The sequence below is a fragment of the Dasypus novemcinctus genome, chromosome 8, assembly GCF_030445035.2.
Source record: "Dasypus novemcinctus isolate mDasNov1 chromosome 8, mDasNov1.1.hap2, whole genome shotgun sequence".
NCBI lineage: Eukaryota > Metazoa > Chordata > Mammalia > Cingulata > Dasypodidae > Dasypus > Dasypus novemcinctus.
This window is the reverse complement of record NC_080680.1, coordinates 27,945,370-27,965,517: the sequence shown is the minus strand read 5'-3', so window position 1 is coordinate 27,965,517 and position 20,148 is coordinate 27,945,370. Positions and strand designations below refer to the sequence as shown.

The window sequence follows — 20,148 nt, the reverse complement described above, 5'->3', positions numbered from 1 at the left end:
TGTTATCACATGAAATCTCAGGCTATTATAAATTCAGATGGAGGGAAATAATATTTACACTGTTTTAATAGTTTTAAGATTATCTGAAATACCATGTTTGGTTATGAATTCTATAATTTTAAATATATACTGAAATTCCAAAGATTATATATTCTCAAATAGCAAGGCACTGAGAGGAATGTAAATTGAACTTCAGCAGCTAAGGAAAATGTGGACATTTGAGCTTGGGTAAAAACTTATTTTGGGAGTGTTTGGTTCAAATATTTTCAAGGTTGTCATATAGAAGATGGTGTTTTCAGTTCTTTAAGTCTCTAAAATTTTGAATTAGAAGAAAAAAGATGGATGAAAATTTGATGATAACAGAATTGAACTCAGTATTAGAAGGGATGAAGCATAAAAGGAACAAAGATTAAGAATTTTACGTGCCATGGAAGACTGCTTTACAAAGAGTATGTAGATCCTTTCACTAAAAATGTTAGTTGCAGAAGCTGATAGATTGCTTGTAAAGGCATTTCTGTAGTGGTTGAAGATTGAGATAATCTAAATGTCATCTAAGATTTTTCCTAGTTGAAGGAGATATGATTAATTTACTGAGAATGATCATTCCCATTAAATAAAAATAAAAATAAATGTTATTTCACAGTATTTATTTCAAAGCAAGGGATTTAGATAATCTACTTGCCTTAAGTGGCACCATTCCTTAATGTCATTTCCAAATGTTTCAAGAGAAGCATGAGACTGGAATACCAGATATTTTCTAAACACCAGGGATTCTCAAGACTCCAAACAACCTTGGTCACCTATTTATGAAAGCAGAATCAACTGCCAGGTCAAAAATTCAGTTATTGGGCTCTGGAGTTTGGTATGGGATACATGACAACCCTATTAAAACCTTGATCTATTAATTTATAAAATCTTATAAAACAAAAGATATAGCTTGCAATGAATATCATTCCTCCCCATTCCAATGGCCTGAAATAGAGTCCATTTTGTTTAGAAGCTCAGGTAAAGGTTGACACAATATGTTACTGATGTTCCATTTGCAGTAGGTGACTGCTGCCTTTACGTTTTCCAGTGGGTGGTTAAGAAAAGATCTGCAAAATATTCACTCCTATGTAAAACACAATTACAGTGAGGATACCAGGGATGAGTTTCCAGGACACCATTTCATGGATCATTGCTCCAGTCCCACTGACTGGTACAAGAACAGTGTTCTTTCTATCTTTCCTCACTGTGGGAGTCCAGCCTCTGTGCCCAAAATGGACAGTTCTGGCACTGATCATCAGTGATGCCCAGAAAGTTCCCATTTACTATACTAGATAGTATATACTATACTAGACAGTAAATCATCCTTGAATTGTTAAGATCATTATATTGATCTTAATATTTTCTTCCATTTTTAGCCCTGTTTAAAAATAAAAATGAACCAGGATGAGAGACTCACATAAGGCAACGAATTGCAGTATGCTTTTCAAAGCCAATAGCTCTTCACTGTACTTCTGAATTTCTATTGGCATGAAGAAAAATTACTCTCACAAATACTCTCTGACTATACTGTCCAATATGGCAGCCACTAACTAATGTAATTAGTGAGCACTTGAATTGCAACTAGTATAACTAAGGATTGAACTTTTAATTGAAATGAAATCTAAGTATAAAATACAAAATGGTTTTTGAAAACTCAGTAAGAAAATATATAATAGTTCACATTAATAAATTTTGCATTGTTTGCATGTTTAAAATTTAGATATATTGGCATAAATAAAATATATTCTGAAATAATTTTCTGCTTTTTACCTTTTTAAATGTACCTCTAGAAAATATAAAATTATACTCGATTCACATCATTATTGCTTTGGACAGTGCTGGTCTAAAAATTCATTTTTTTTTCATTGAGTGGATGAGATAGGGCAAATATTTTTAAAATGATTTAAATAAAATGTGATGATCTTTTCATAATAAGAAAACTATAGGGTGCATGTATGGAGAGAACCTAGCCTGGTCCTAGTGGAAGTGAAGTGGACAGCATGGTCATGGCAGATAAATGGCACATGCAAAGAGCCAAGGGCAGGAGCTAGCTTGTGGCATAGGGCGACATAAAACAAGAGCGGTTTGACTAGAAGGTAGCACTCTGGAAGAGAGAAAGTGCTGAGTATTTTAGTTGGAGGGAGGTCTAATAAGTGAAGTTCACTTGTGTGGTCTATGGGAAGCTAATAATGGATTTTAATCTAAAAGTGTCATAATCAGATCTGCTTTTTGAGTAAAACCAAACACACACTCTCTACACACACATTGATGACAGTATGGACAATTGGAAAAGGAGTAGGAGTGGAGCTAAACCATTTTATGGAATGGAATAAACACAAATTGTAGTAATTTCTCAGCCTGGTGTAACTCCTCCTTGGGTTATATTGAGCTACCTTTCTATTTGGAGGAACTCACTTCTTCTCCCCACTCTTTTTTAACCTTATAGTTGAACTGGAGCTGTCTTCCTTGAACTTGACCCAGCCATCCTGACCATAAAGATTGTCAAGAGGTGGGCTCTGAAACTAGCTAACCATCATTAGCATCAGAAGTGATTAGTCTAGGGATATGAATATGATCTGAGCCAAAACTATCAGCGTTTTCTACTTGGGTTTTATATATTGTGAATATTAAATGTTTATTGGATATGTGATTTCCGAATATTTTCTTCAATTGAGTCAGTTGTCCTTTCACTTTCAGGATAAAATCCTTTGATGCACAAAAGTTTTAAAATTTGAAGTAGTCCCACTTATCTAGTATTTTATCTTCTGTTGCTTGTGCTTTGGGTGTAAAATCTAAGGAACCATTGCCTAACATAAGATCCTGAGAAGTTTCCCTTCCTTTTCTTCTAGGAGTTTTATAGTCCTGGATCATATTTTTAGGTCTTTGATACATTTTGATACATTTTGAAGAGAGTATTGTTTCCCAGTTGAGTAGAATTGGCAGTCTTGTCAAAAATCAATTGATGAATAGACTTGCCATGTGACCTGGCAATGCCATTACTAGATATACACCCAGAAGAACTAAGAGCAGTGTTATGAACAGAAATCTGCACACTGATGTTCATGGCATTATCCATGATTGAACTATTATGAACTAAATATATTGTGCAAACTCATGGAGTTAATAATTAGAATAGGTTACCAGAAAAGAGAATAAGGGTAGTGAATGGGAAACTGAGGTTTAGTAGTTTGTGAACCTTTGGAAATGAATAGAAATGGTGAAAGCACATCATAAGTGTTTTGTGGGAAGATGGCATTGAACTAGTCAGGCAGGCCTCAACTCTCATAGAAATTATGGAGAAAGAGCCAAAGACTGCATGAGGGACCTGCTTTGGGGGCCAGCAGACCTGGACAGTGTTAAACAACTTCCAGGAGAGTGAGGGACAGAAAGATGAGGAACCTGAAACAACAAAAATGGTCATAAAACCCCCATGTGAGCCAGAAAGGCTCCCCTTCCCCACCCCAAGATATCAAGCTGGGGTAAAACCTCTGGCTAACTACAGCTGACTGAGAGGGGAACAGACATCTTCCTCCCTGTCAACTGCAACAAGGGTAGGGGGAGGAGGAGTTGGGGGCCTTCTCTTTAGTGAATTCACCCAGTGGAGCCTGCTTTGAATCTCAGCTATGGCTAGACCAAAACACAGGAAAGCAGAGAATAGCTCTGTGGAAAGGTGCACTGACTGAGTGCTATCTGATGGCCAGTCTGGAAATTGCATGGACAAAAATTGCTTCTGGTTCTTTCTGTACTCTGACTCCTGGGAGAAAATCTGTACCCAATTAGTGAGTCCCTGGCCTAATTTTGATAACTTAAGCTGGCCTATTTTAAATATTTAGATTAAGTTGAACAAAATACCAAAGAATTTCTGTGAAAAAATTAAAGGTAAGACAGAAATTGACCATCAAAGTAAATTCACCAACATATTCAGATGTCCAGACATCAGCAAAAAATTACAAGCCATACGAGGAAATAGGAAGAGATGGCCCAGCCAAAGAAACAATCCAAATATCCTGAAGAGATGTAAGATTTAAGACAATCAGTGATAACCACAAAACTCTAATACAATTCAAATAATTTAAATAAAATATGACTAAAGAGACAAAGGATATTAAGAAGACATGGGTGAGCATAAAGAACAATTTGAAAGCCTGCAAAGAAAAGTAACAGACCTTATGGGAATGAAACACAAGATGGGTGAGATTAAAAAGACATTAGAGGCACAAAACAGCAGATTTGAATTGCTTGAAGACAGTGATTTTGAAGACAAAACATCTGAACTGGAAAAGGCAGGAGTATAGAAAGAGAAATATTTGGAAAAAATGGAACAGAGTCTCAGGTAATTGAATGATAATACAAAACTCAAAAAATATAAATTATTGGTGTTCCAGAAGAAGAAGAGAATGAAAAGGGGGCAGGAAGGATATTTGAGGAAATAATGACTGAAATTTCCCAACTCTTATGAAAGACATAAATATCAATATCCAAGAAGGACAACATTCCCCAAACAGGAAAAATAAATAAATCAATAGACCTACCCTGAGACACCTACTATTCAAAATGCTTTTCAAAAATGAGGATGAGTCAGTCTTCACAGAAAAACAGAAAATGATAGATTATGTTACCAAAAGACCAGAATCATAAGAGATACTAAAGGGAATGCTGCAGCCTGAAAGGAAATAAATGAGGGTGAAAGACTTGGAGAAGAGTGTAGAAATGAAGATTATTTGAAATGTAAAAGGTAAAAAGAAAGACAATAGAATGATAGGAATACAGAAAGCCAAACGACAAAATGAATGAAGTTATGCCTTTACATTAAGGACATTTAATGTTAATGCATTGAGCTTACCAATCAAAAAACAGACTCATAGACTGGATTTAAAAATGTGAGCAATTTATATGTTGTCTATAAGAGACTCACCTCAGACATAAGGAGACAACCAAGATAAAAGTAAAAGGTTGGAAGAATATATTCCATGCAAATAATAAACAAAAAGAGCTGGAGCAGTGATACTAATGCAGACAAAATAGATTTTAAATGCAAAATTGTTATAAGGAATTAAGAAGGTCATAACATATTAATAAAAGGGACAATTCACCAAGAAGAAATAACTATACTACATATGCACCTAACGGGAGTGCCCAAAGATTCATGAGGCACACACTGGCAAAACTGAAGGGGAAAATAGATGTTGCTACAATAATAGTGGGAGACTTCAATACACCACTCTCAGTATTGGATAGAACATCTGGACAGAGGATAAATAAATAGAGAACTTGAATAATATTATAAATGATCTAGACCTAACAGAATTCTATAGGGCATTGTCCCCCAAAAAGAAAAGGATTTGTATTCTTTTCAACTGTCCATGGATCCTTCTCCAAGATAGCCCATATGTTGGATCACAAGCCAAATCTTAATAAATTTAAAAAGATTGAAATTATACAAAACAATTTCTCTGATCATAACAGAATGAAGCTGGAAATCAATAATGGACGAAAAGAAAGAAAATTCATAAATATATGGAGACTAAACAACAAACTCTTAAATAATCAGAGGGTCAAAAAATAAATTGTAACAGAATTCATCAAATATCTTGAAATACATGAAAATGAGAACACAACACATCAAAGCCTATGGGACACTACAAAGGCAGTGCTGGCAGAGAAATTTATAGCCTTCAGTGATTACATTAAAAAAGAAGAAAGAGCTAAACTTGAAGATCTAACTGCACACCTGGAGGAAATGGAAAAAGAACAGCTAACTAATCCGAAACCGAGTCAAAGGAAAGAAATAATAAAGACAAAAGCAAATATAAATGAATTTGAGAACAAAAAGAAAAAAAGGGAAAATCGGCAAAACCCAAAGTCAGTTCTTTAAGAAGATCAACAAAATTGACAAACCCTTAACTAGACTGACAGAAAAAAGAGAACACATGTGGGCGTGCCCCTGGGGCCTTTAGCTATATGGCTGGCCGGGCCGTTAGCTAGATGGCTTTCGCCTCGGTGAGCTGAACTTCTCGAATGCGTTGTGAGTGACAATGGGGCCCCGGTATCACACAGCCAGGTTAAACACACAGTAACCACCCCGGAGACGCAGGCTCGTGGCGCAGGTCTGGTTTATTGGGGAAGTAGTAAAGCTTATATAGGCAGGGGTGGGGGCTTGAGGTGACGTATCAATTATAGACAGGCTAAAGGGATTGGGATAATATGAAGCAGCTACTTGATGGAATGAGGTAGTTTTGAAATTGGCATGCACGGGCTTCTCTGGTGGGAAGCTGGCTAGGAAGAAGGGAGGTGCCTTTTGTGATAGTCATTGTGTATGCTTAGTGGCCATTCTGGCTACATGTTGTTTGCCAGCAAGCTCACCAACAAACACACAAATACATAAAATCAGAAATGAGAAGGGGGACAGTACAACTGACCCTGCAAAAATGAAAGAGATCATAAGAGGATACTTTGAACAACTGTATGTCAAAAAACTAGACAATGTAGAGGACATGGACAAATTCCTAGAAACACACAAACTACCTTCACTGACCCTAGAAGAAAGAGAAGACCTCAACAAACCAAGTGCAAGTGGAGAGATTGAAACAGTCATCAAAAACCTCCCAAAGATGAAAACCCAGGGAACGGATGACTTCACAAATGAACTCTACCAATCAATCAAAGATTATCTAATGCAAATCTTACTCAAGCACTTCCAAAAACTTGAACAGGAAAGAACACTACCAAACTCATTCTATGAAGCCAAAATTACCCTAATACCAAAACCAGATACAGATACTATGAAAAAAGAAACTTACAGACCAATATCACAAATGAGTATATTAATAGATGTGAAAGTTCTTAACAAAATACTTGCAAAACAAATCCAAAAGCACATTAAAAGAATTATACACCATGATCAAGGGGGTTTTATCCTAGGTATGCAAAATGGTTCAACAACAAAAAAATGAATTTGTATAATAAACCACATTGATAAATTGAAGAAGAAAAATCACATGATCCTCTTAATTGATGCAGAAAAGGCATTTGACAAAATGCAGCACCCTTTCTTACTCAAAACAATCCAAAGGATAGCAATTGAAGGAAGCTTTCTCAATATGGTAAAGTGCCTGTATGAAAAACCTTTAGTTAGCTATTCTACTTAATGGTGAAAGGCTGAGATCAGGATCAAGACAAGGATGCCCATTGTCATTATTATTCAACATAGTGCTACAAGTTCTAGCTAGAGCACTTAGGCTAGGTAAAGAAATAAAAGGCACCTAAATAGGAAATGAAGAAGTAAAACTTTTATCTTCACTGATGATATGATCCTATATCTACAATCTCCTGAAAAGTCCACAGAAAAGGTACTAGAAATACTGGAGTTCAATAAAGTGGTGGGATATAAAATTAATATTCAAAAATCAATTGCATTTCTATACACTACTGATGGGCAATCTGAGGAGGAAATCAGAAAAAAAATTCCATTTATAATAGCAACTAAAACAATCAAATATATAGGGATAAACTTAGCCAAGGACCTAAGGGACCTGTATTCAGAAAATTACAAAACATTTTAAGAGAAACAAAAGAAAATGTAATAAATGGGAGGATATTCCATATTCATGGATTGCAAGAGTAAATATCATTAAGATGTCAGTTCTACCCAAACTGATTTACAAATTCAATACAATCCCAATAAAAATCCTAACAGCACTTTACACAGATTTTGAAAACACCAATTAATAAACTTATTTGGAAGAGTAAGAGGCCCTGAATAGCCAAAAATGTCTTACAAAAGAAATAGTTGAATCACTTTCACTTCTGGACTTTGTCATATTACTTAAGTACAGTGGTAAAAACAATAGCACTGGCATAAAGACAGATTAACCTATGGAACTGAAGAGAGAACTCAGAAATTGACACTCCCAAAAAAAGTCAAGAGATTTTTGACAAGGAAGTCAAATCCACACAGCTGTGCCAGAGCAGTCTATTCAACAAATGTGCTGGTAGGACTGGATACCTGTATCCAAAAAAAAGAAGATCCCTTTTTCACACCATATACAAAAATTAACTCAGAATGGATCAAGGCCCTAAATTTAAAAGTGACAACCATAAAACTCCTAGAAGAAAATGTAGGAAAACATCTCTAAGATCTTGTGGTAGGCAGTAGTATCTTAAATGTTACATACAAAGCATGAGCAAAAAAGGAGAACAAATAAGTAAATGGGACCTCCTCAAAATTAAACTCTTTTGTGCCTCAAGGGACTTTGTCCAGAGAGTGAAAAGGCAGTTGACTCAATGGGATAAAATATTTGCCAATCCCATATCTGATAAATGTTTAATATCCATATATATAAAGAGATCATACAACTCAACAACAAAACAGACAAATTACCCAATTAAAGAATGGGCAAAAGACTTGAAAAGACAATTGTCCAAAGCAGAAATAGAAATGACAAAGAAACACATGAAAAAAATGTTCAACATCACTAGTGATTAGGGAAATGCAAATCAAAACTACAATGAGATATCGTTTTACGCCCATCAGAATGGTGACTATTAAAAAGGCAGAGAACTACATATGTTGGAGGGTATGGAGAGATAGGAACAGTTGTTTGCTGTTGGAGGGAATGTAGAATGGTATATAGCCACTGTGGAGGACTGTTTGGCAGTTCCTGAAGAAGTTGAATATAGACTTGCCATATGACCTGGCAATACCAGTACTAGGTATATAACTGGAAGAACTGAGAGCAGCAACACGAACAGACAACTGCACAATGCTGTTCATAGTGGTATTATTCATAATTTTCAAAGTTGGAAACAACCTAGGTGTTCATCAACAGATGAATAAACAAATTGTGGTGCATACACACAATGGAATATGATGCAGCAGTACGAACAAATGAAGTTGTGAAGCATATGACAAACCTGGATAAACCTGAAGGACATTATGTAGAGTGAAGCAAACCAACACTAAAGGACAAATACTGCATGATTACACTATTATGACCTAAATATATTGGGTAAACTCATGCAGTTAATAATTAGAATATAGGTCACCAGAAAATAGGTGGGTTGAGAATGGAAAGTTGAGGTTTAATCTGGGCAGAATTGGTAAAAATGTTGTCTGTAAGTATTTGGAAATGAATAGAAATGATGAAAGCACATCACAGTGTTTGTAACTAGCAGAGCTATTAAATTGGTATGACAGTAGTTAAAAGGGAAAATATAAGGTCATGTATATTACTAGAAGGAAAGCTAAAATCTGTAACATGGGACTGTATAAGATAATGAAACTTCATGTAAAACATGAATATGGGTGATATTACATATGTAAGACTGTTTTTACAAAATATAAATAAACTAAAGAGATGGAAACAGGATAGCAGTTATGAACAGCTGGAGAAGCATAGAGAATGAGATTGAGATTTTTTGTTTGTTTTCTATTATTTTTATTGGAATAATGAAAATGCTCTAACAGTAATTGACATGATGAGTGCAAAACTATGTGATTATAATGAATACCAGTGATTGTACACTTGGATGGATTCATGCTTTATTAATATGTATCAATAAAATTGATTTGTTAAAAAAAATTAATTGATAAGAGTAAAGTGCCTGAAAAGGAACTCTTTGGGAGTAAACTTTCAACAATTTGTTCAGATGCCTTTTTCTGTTCTTTTATTTTTGTGAATTTGAAATAAAAGTCAATTAAAAAAATTAATTAAGCAGGTTAATAAAACTAAAATGTTCACAGCCACTTATGTATAAATTTCTATTGTTTAATCAAACACTGGCCTCTAATAATTTAATTTCTGTATTAAGTAATCAAAGCTCTATTTTCAAAAATAATCAACTTTCCATAATTGTAAAAGGCATGAGACTGTATTACACAATGAATCCTGTGGTGGAAGATGGACTTTGGTTAAGAGAACAAATATGAGAAAGTTCTCCCATGAACTGTCATAAACATATAATACTAATACAGGGTGTTAGTAATCAGTTAGGTTGAGGGAAAAATTCACCAAATGTAAGATATAGGTTATAGTTAACAGTAATATCTTGATGCTCTTTCATAGTTTGCAACAAATGTTTCAAAACAATGCAAGGTGTTGATGGGGGGCTGATGTATGGGATCCCTGTATGAATTATGCATGTTTGTTTTGTAAGTTTACAACTTCAACAATATACTTATTGTTTATGTATATTTGTGTATGAATGATACTTCATTAAATTTTTAAAATGAAAGAAATCCATTGGCCATAGATGTGAGGGTCTATTTCTGAATTCTCAATCAATCCCATTGTTCATCTATCCTTTTGCCTGTAGTATGCTATGTTGACCACTGTAGCTTTGTGTGAGTCCTCTGACTTCTTTCTTCCTTTTCAAGATGTTTTTGGCTATTTGGATTCCTTTACATTTCCAAATAAATTTGATAATTGGCTTTTCCATTTCTGCAAAGTAAGCTTTTGTAATTTTGATTGAGATTGCTTTGAATATGTAAATCAGTTTGGGTAGAACCGATATCTTAACAATACTCAGTCTTCCAAACCCATGAATATGGAATGTCCTTCCATATACTTAGGTCTTCTTGTATTTCTTTATTTTTTTTAAATTAGTTTATTGAAGTATATCACTCATACATAAACATACATAAACAATAAGTGTATAATAATAGTTGTGAACTTATAAAACAAACATATATAACATCATACGGGACTCTCATTAACTCACCCTACTACCAATAACTTGCATTCTTGTTAAACCTTTTAACTAATGATTAAAGACCATTGTCAAATTATTACTAACCAAAGTAATTTCCCCCAACCAACCCTATTATTATTATCTTTATATCATTTATATAACATACATAAGCAATTAAATGTATAGTAAAAGTTGTGAACTTAGCAAGCAAACATGCATAACATCATACAGGGGGCCCATACATCAACCCTCCACCAACACCTTGCATTATTATGAGATGTCTGTTACAAATTATGAAAGAATATTGTCAAAATATTACTATTAATTATAGTCCTTATCTTAAATTTGGTGTTTTACCCCCAAACTATGCTATTATTATTCTTTAAATATACGTTTTATGACAGAAGTTGTAAACTTATAAAACAGTCATGCACATGTGCAGAATTCCCAAACAACACCCCTCCATCAACACACTACATGGTGGTGGAACATTTGGTACAGATAAGATAGTATCATCTGATTGTTACCATTTCCATAGTGTACATTTGGTTTACATTTTCCATACTGCCTCATTATCAACACAGTACATCTTTCACATAGATGCAAGAATATTATATTATTACTGCTAACCACAGTCCATAGGTCACTCCAGCTATATTTTTCTCATGCTTCTCCACATTCCCAACACCCTGCAGTAGTGATGTGCTTTTCCTCTAGCTCACAAAGGACACTCCTGCATCTGTACCATCAACCACGATTCTCATCCACCTCTTGATTTACTGTGCTATTCAGTTCCTAGATTATCAATTGGCACTTATATAACTACTCTACAATTTAAAGTCACAGTCCCACTTATAAACTAGCTGTTACTCACTATGTGTTACCATCCACTCCATCCATTTCCACACTTTAACAGTAAAGCTAATTAAAACTTCTACATACATTAAACATCAGTAGTCCATCTCAGTCCTCCTCTTATCTCCTTTAAGAATCCACCACCTACCACCAGGTCTTGAAGATATTTTCCTACAACTTCTTCTAAAAATATTATGATTCTTGCTTTTATTTTTAGGTTTTTTATCCATTTTGAGTTAATTTTTGGATAAGGTGTGAGATAGGGGTCCTCTTTCCTTCTTTCAGCTATGGATATCCAATTCTTCCAGCACCATTTGTTGAATGGACTGTCCTGCCTGAACTGTGTTGGTTTGACAGGCTAGTCAAAAATCACTTGACCAACCATATATGTGAGGATCTGTTCCTGAACCATCAGTTTTGTTCCAGTGGTCTATGTGTCTGTCTTTATGCCAGTACCATGCTGTTTTTACCACTATAGCTAGGTAATATTTAAAATATGAAGATGAGGGTTAGCTTTTCCTTCTTATAATGTTTCTGGTTATTCAGGACCCCTTACCCTTCCAAATAAATTTGATGATCATGTTTTCAATTTTTTTTAGGCTGCTGGAATTTTTATTGGGATTGCATTGAATCTGTATATCAATTTGAATAGAATTGACATCTTAATGATATTTAGTCTTCCAATCCATGAGCAGGGAATGTTCTTCCAGTTATTTAGTTATTTTTAAATTTCTTTTAACATTGAGTTGCAGTTTTCTGAATACAAGTGCTTTATTTTATTGGTTAAGTTTATTTCTGACTATTCGAGTTTTATCTGTCATATTTTATTTTCACCACTCTTTTGACACTTTGTTACTTTTATTGATATAATCTTCATTTCTAGACTCTCTTCCAGGCTTCTCTCTCCTGTCTTTTCTTTTCAGGCTCTAGCACACCCTTTAGTATTTCCTGAAAATCTGGTCTCTTGCTTAGAAATTCTCTCAGTTTCTGTTTATCTGTGAATATTCTAATTTCACCCTCATTTTTGAATGACAGTCTTGCTGGATATAAGAATCTTGGCTGGAAGTTTTTCTCTTGCAGTATCTTAAATATATCAGATCACTGTTTTCTTGACTCCATGGTTTCTGGTGAGAAGTTAGCATTTAATCTTATTGGGTATCCCTTGTATGGTATGCATTGCTTTTTCTTGCTGTTCTCAGAATTCTTTGTCTTCATTATTTGACATTCTGATGAGTATATCTTGGAGTAGGTCTATTTAGATTTTTTCAGATGGGAGTATGTTGTGCTTCTTGAACATGGATATCTATGTCCTTCAATAGGGTTGGGAAATTTTCTACCATTATTTTTTCAAAGATTCCTTCTCCCCTGTTCCCCTTCTCTTCTCCTTTTGGGATACCCATGACACATATATTTGCATGCCTTTTACTGTCATTTAGTTTCCTGAGACCTTGTTTAATTTTTTCCATTCTTTTCTTCATCTGTTCTTTTGTATGTTCACCTTCAGAGGCCTTTTCTTCAAGCTCACCAATCCTTTCTTCTGCCTCCTCAAATCTGCCATTGTATGATTCCAATGTTTTTTTAATTTCATTGATGGCACCTTTCATTCCCATAAGATCAGCTATTTTTTTATGTAAGCTTTCAAATTCTTCTTTGTGCTCATCCAATGTCTTCTTAATATCCTTAATCTCTTTAGTCATCTCATTGAATTTATTAAAGAGATTTGTGTGAACATCTAAGATTAGTTTTCTCAACTCCTTTCTGTCATCTGGAGGCTTATCCTGTTCCTTTAACTGTGCCATAGCTTCCTGTTTCTTGGTGTGGGTTGTTATTTTTTGTTGGGGTCTTGGCACCTGGTTTACTAGAGTATTTATTCTAAGTGCAGTTTTTCTCTTTAGTTTAAGGCTTCTTGCCCTTTTTCCCTTGCTGGTTGTGCAGTAAGAGCCAAGTATGTAGTTGGTGCTGTAAGCTGTGGAGGCTCTAGCTGCCCTCATTGCACCAGGGACCAATGAAGCTTCTTCCAACTTTCTCCTTTGCCAGGGGTAGGGACAGAGTCACAACTGTGTGGAATAATCCAAGTCCTGCAGGTCTAGACTGTAGTTTTCCAGAGAGACTGATGAAGCTTCATGCCCCTTTCTCCCCTGCCATTGGGCAGGGATGGAGCTGCAGTTTTGGGCAGCAATCTATGCAGTGCAGTTCCAAGATGACCATATTTGCCCAGTAGACTTCCAGTTTTCATTCTGTGCCACCCAAAATTACCTGCAGTTACTTGCATAGGCTGGTGCAGTGCCCACCAGCCTCCTCCCTGCCAGAAGTGGGGCTGATGTGTAGGCTAGGGCTGCAGGCTGATCTCAGTGAAAGAAACCAGTTCCTTCCATCACTTTAATTTTCCATCCTTGCTTTCCCTCAGGCTGGTGCAGAGTCAAAATGGTGGCCACTGTCATTTTTCCAACTTGGGCAGATTCACAACCCAGCTGTTCCCAGGGTTATATCTTAGCCAGAGGAGTCTACAAATCAGTAGCCAAAATCAGAAGCCAACCATCTCCTCCTCCCCTGTTTTTGAGAAATGGAGCTTCCAATTCCAGCCACAGAATAGCTCCTGGGGTGGCTCATGCTGCTAGAGTAGAATAATCACCAGCCTCCACAGCTTGGCCGGTAATTTCCCAGAGAGGCTGGCCTGGGTGTCCGCAACTTCCTCCCTGCTGAACGTGGCACTGCAGCCTAGGCTAGAGCTGCAATCTGATCGGGATGGAAAGAAGTCAGTCCCCGCCCCCAGCACTGTGATTTTGAGTCCACCCTGCTTCCCCTTGTGCCAGGCATGGAGTTAAGATGGTGGCTCTTTCTGACTTAGACAGGCTCAAACTTTAGCTGTTCTTAGGATTATACTTTAACCCGCTGAATTTACTCATCAGTAACTGAATTTGGTGCCCAACCGTCTCCTCTTCCCCCATTTTGGGGAAGTGGAGCTTTCAATTCCAACTGCAGAACATCTCCTGAGGTAGCTTTTGTCTCCAGTGGAGTATGGGCACTGGCCTCCATGGCATGGAGCACTCTACTTACAAGTTTTCTCTTTGGTTCTCTGGGCATTCTCCTCCTTCCATTACTTCAAGTATGTTGCAGGATGCTCTTATGGCCTCCTGGAGCCCCCAAACAGGTGTTTCAGCTAGCTGCAGATAGCTCTGGGTGTTTACTAACTACTCTGTAGCAGGAACTACTCTAGGATCTCCTTACTCTGCTGCCATTTTGCTGGTTCTCCTTGTATTTCTTTTTGCAATGTTTTGTTGTTTTATGTGTATAAGTCCTTTACATCTGTTGCAGTTTGGTATTGTTTATGAATTCCAAAAATAGATATTGGACTGTGTTTGTAAACTGGTCTGTTCCTCTGGGCATGTTAGATTGTATTAAATTAAGAGGTTTCACATTTACTTGATTAAACTATGATTAGGTCTCTGTTTGGACCATCTCAGTAACTCCCTTGGTGGGTGGGAACTCACAGAGAAAATGACATGACAGAGGATAGAGTTGAGTCTTGATGCTGGAGCCCCAGGAAGTAAATACACAGGAGAAGAACACAGAGGAATAGAGACAGCTCCATAGACCCAGTAGAGGCCCTGGGAAGACAATGAGCCTGATAGCCCACAGCTGCAGGTGAGCCTGGAGAGAAACAAGCCCCAGTAGAGAGATGAGACTTTTCCCAGCATACAGCTGAGATTCGAAGAAGCTGGGACCACAGAGCCTTAAGAGGAAGAGGAAGGTTGAACCCTCACAGACTTTGGGTGAGAAAGTACCTCTTATGATACCTTGAGTTGGACTCTTTAGGGCCTGGTAACTGTAAACTTCTGCCCCAAATAAATACCCTTTATAAAACCCAACAGATTTCTGGTATTTTGCATTAGCACTCCTTTGGCTGATTAATAGAGAATTATTGGTGAAATTTATTCCTAGATATTTATTTTAGCTGTTATTATAAACAGAATGTTTCCTTGATTTCCTCCTCAGATTGTTCTTTACTAACATATAGAAACACTACTGATTCTTGCATGCTCTAAAATTTATTTCTTTCCTCCTGCTTGCTCTAGAATTAGTTTGCTGTTCTCTTTGTGATTTCTCCAATCCTGTAGTTAGGTCTTTGATTTTAGCTTTTTTTTTTAATGTAAGTATGTAGCCTATAAATTTCTTCCTCAGGACTGCCTTCACCACCATCCATAAGTGATTATATGTTGTGTTCTCATTCTCATTCATCGCAAGATATTTACTGATTTACCTTGCAATTTCATTTTCGACCCACTGATTATTTAAGATTGTAAGAGTGTGTTATTTAACTTCCATAGTTATGTGGATTTTCCAGCTCATCTGTTATTGATTCCCAGCTTCATTCCATTATGGATACAGATGATTTGTGTAATTTCAATCTTTATAAATTTATTGAGACTTGTTCTTTAACCCAATTTGTGGACTCTCCTGGAAAATGGTCCATATACACTTGAGAGGAATCTATAGAGGATGCAATGTTCTGTCATTCGTTTATCACATTTTTCAAAGTTTTCTGTTTCCTTACTTATCTTCAATCTAGCTGTGCAATCTATTGATGAGAGTGGTATATTGAAGTCTCCATCTATTATTGTAGAGCCATCTATTTCTCCCTTTAGCTTTGTCAGTGTTTGCCTCATGTATTTTGTGACGCCATTGTTAGGTGCATAAATATTTTTGACTTGTTTCTTCTGGATGGATTAACCCTTTTATTAATATATAATGTCCTTCTTTCTCTCTTCTAACAGCTTTTGACTTAAAGTCTATTTTTCCCAATATTAGTATAGGTATCCCAACTCTTTTTTGGTTACTATTCACATGAAATATCTTTTCCTGACCTTTCACTTTCAACCTATTATGTCTTTTGGTCTAAGATGAGTCTCTTGTAAATAATATATAGTTGGACTATGCTTTTGTCTCCATTCTACCAATCTGTGTCTTAGATTAATCCATTAACTTTCAGTGTTAGTTATTTCTCTAAAGGCAGTACTTACTTCAGCCATTTTGTCCTTTGGTCTTTATATGTTATATATATATATTTTTTCCTGTCTCTCTTTTCCTTCATTGCAGCCTCCTTTTCTATATAGTTGATCCTTTGTGAAGTATATGCCTCATCCCTTTATCATTTCTGTTTCTGTATATTTTAAAATACTTTCTTTGTGGGAACCCTGGGGTTTATATTGCACAACTAACATCAGAACCAAATTTGAAAAAAATACCAATTTATCTTAAATAGGATACACATTCTCTGAATCTTCATTTGTTCACACTAATCCAAGTCACCCTCTCATGTTTTTTCCTGCCTTTCAACCTGTATAACTCCCTATAGTAATTCTTGTAAGATAGGCCTTTTGTCAACAAACTCTATCAGTTTCTGTTTATCTGTGAATATTTTAATCTTCCCCTTATTTTTGAAGGACATTTCTATTGGATAAAGTATTTTAGCTGGCAATTTCCCTTCTTTAGTTCCTTAAATATATCTTGCCCCTGCCTTATCACCTCTATAGTTTCTGATGAGAAATGGGCAGTCTTGACAATCCCTTGTATGTGACAAATTGATTTCTTCTTACTGTTTCTGAATTCTCTCTATCTCTGGCATTTGAAATTCTGATTAGTAGGCCTATTAGGATTTATTCTGTGTGAAGTACACTGTACTTCTCAGACATGTAAATTTATGTTTCATAAGAGATGGGAAATAGTCAGCCATTATTTCCTCAAATATTATTTCTGTCCCTCCCTTTTTCCATCTCTTCTCCTGCTAGGATATCATGACATGTTGCGTTCATGTGATTCATTCTGTCACTCAGATCCCTGATACACTGCTCAATTTTTCTCTATCCTTTTCTCTGTTTATCTGACTCTATGATTTCAATTGCTCTGTCTTCTAGTTCACTGATTCTTTCATCTGCCTGTTCAAATCTGCTGTTGGATGCTTCTTGTCCTCATGGGTAATTTTTTTCTTCTAAAACACCTTCAATTTTTATTCATAGTACAAAAGTATTTCTTAGAAAGCAACACAGAACAGATAACATGTAACTTATCCATTAAAACCTGAACAGCCAAGTTGAAAGTCAGTACAGGTTTTTTAGTTTTACTTAAAAAACTTTCAAAGGTACACACTGGGAATTAAACTATGTTTTTGCTTCTTTCAAGGAACATACCATACATGTTTCTAGTCAGTAATTATACCAAACATTTTACTAAACCAAAGCCAGACAGATGGTTCTTGAAGTTGTTTGCCACCTCCTCATGTTGAGCTAGAGCAGTGGAACACCATTTGGTAGGAGAGATTTGACATGAAGAAGAAATTGCAGAGTTTTCAGCATCATTTTTTTACTAAACTCACAACCCCAAAAGAAAACCTAACAGATTGATTTTTACAGAAAGGATTTTAAGTAAACATGCATAAACACATTTAACATGCTCCAAGGAAAGGATACCTCTTGGTCTCTGTTCAGCACACAGCTCATATCAACCTTGCCCAGTCTGTCAGAAGCACCAATGTGAAAAAGCAGTTTTGCCTTCATAGCACTAACATCTACAAAGCACACAGCGTATAATACTTTGATCTTTAAGTGGATAATCATGGGAATTCCAAGATTAGATCCACTAGGTTAGCCTGGGTGTTCATCTATAATAATATTTTTTTCAAAAATAATGCTTAAAAGAGGCTTCTTAAAAACAGTGGGATTACATCAGGACCAGCAAAAGACAGTGATAAAAGGCCTAGAAACAAGCTAATTTTCACATGTAGCTTTTAGGTAAAGGGCTTTCAGTTGATTGTTGTGGCCAAGACTAACTATAATAATAGGAGCTCTGGAAATCTCAAGGTAGTGACACCTGAGATAAAAACACTCCCAAATCAAAAACCCACAGCTGACCACTTGGGCTAAAGGCCTGAAACTCTGACCCCAGTGACGGAACTGGGCCTGCACAGAAGATTCATGCAGAGCCTGCTGTGGTACCAGGGCCAGGGAGTGCTCATGATGGTGGACTACTCCACACTGTTGACATAACCATTTATGCTGGGGAAAGGGCTTCTCCCAGAAGTACAAGGGAGAGGTGTTTACTCTAGGAGGAGAACTAGGGTTACTGAAAACAAAAAGGTGGCTCTGGAGAAACAGGTCCTGAGAGTCAGGGAATGTTCTTTTTGACCCATCAGTACTTTACATTAATGAACAGCTGCCAGGCACTTTTTGCAAGATGTAGTCTGTTGGCATTAGCCGAAGCTTCTCCCAGCCCAGGGTGCTGGTGATGCTCAGACACATCCTGCTGCCTGGAGGTGGGAACTAGTGCCACAGGTTGTTCTGGGAGGCTGTAATGGAAGATAATTTGCATGATGAACTCACCACTAAGCCACTGCTTAAGTTCAGTCCCTGGCCTTCTTTTTCTGCTCTGTAGTCCAGAAACATTTCTTTAAAAGCCAGAAAATATGTAAATGTGAGCACCGTGTCAAATATGTCACCAGCCACTTCATCTTTGTGGTGCTGTAATGTTGTGAAAGCTGCCATGTTAAATCCAGGAATCTGCTCCAGCAGCTATTCCTTAATATACTTTTCTACCAAGTAAATATATTCATTAGTAATGGAAGAAACTGTAGCATGGATGTGGAGAAAGTGGCCATGGTAGCTGCTGAGGGTAGGGAAAGGGAAGAGGAGATATGATGTGGGGGCATTTTCGAGACTTGGAGTTGTCCTGAGTGGTACTACAGGGACAGATGCTGGACACTGTATGTCCTACCATGGCCTACTGGGTGGACTGTGGTGCAGCAGTGCTCCAAAATGTATTCACCAAATGCAAGGAATGTCCCATGATGATGAAAGAGGTAGTTGATGTAGGAGGAGTGGGGTGAGGGGGATGGGGGGTTAATGGGGACCTCTTATATTTTTTGAATGTAACATTTGAAAAACTAAAGAGAGAAAAAAAAATGGCTGTGTAGGTGAGTTTATTCTCTTCTGTGTCTTCAAACTCCTGGTAGTACTTGTCCATGAAATTTCTCTCATCTTTCATGATAATGTCCTCCAAATATCCAACCACAGCATAAAATTCTGCTTCAGAGGCAGACAAGATGGACAGACTAAGCTTTCTTCCTCTAAGGCATCCATCGCCCCTGCTGCCACTGTACATACCTGTTGGTCTCCTTCTCAACCCATTGCTAGGGACCAACCTCCACTCCACTCTGCTGAGCCCCAAAGAGCACCAAGGGCACATCACCCAGCTGGTAGGAGGCCTCACTGCTGGGGCCATGCCTGCCCATGGCCTAGGCAAGTCTGCACCTGCATGCAAGAACTGGGCCTCAGGCTCCTCGTGCAATGGCCACACATGTGCTGGGCCTCCACACCTGACCAGGCTGCTCTGCACCCACAGCTGCTGCTTCTGCAGGTCCCCACCCTCTTGTGTACTTTTAATCTCTACTATTATGCTTTTCATCCCATAAATTATTTTGTTTCTTTTTATACTTTCAAGTTCTTCCTTATATTCACACATTCCCTTCTTAATATCCTTTATCTCTTTATGCATATTTTCCTTCATCTCTTTGAATTGATTTAG

General features: G+C 36.8%; 1 pseudogene; it reads right to left on the bottom strand.

Annotated features, from left to right (window-relative positions):
- Positions 1-18,887: 18,887 nt before the first annotated feature.
- On the bottom strand, positions 18,888-19,703 carry LOC101415125 (ADP-ribosylation factor-like protein 2-binding protein; annotated as a pseudogene).
- Positions 19,704-20,148: the final 445 nt, after the last annotated feature.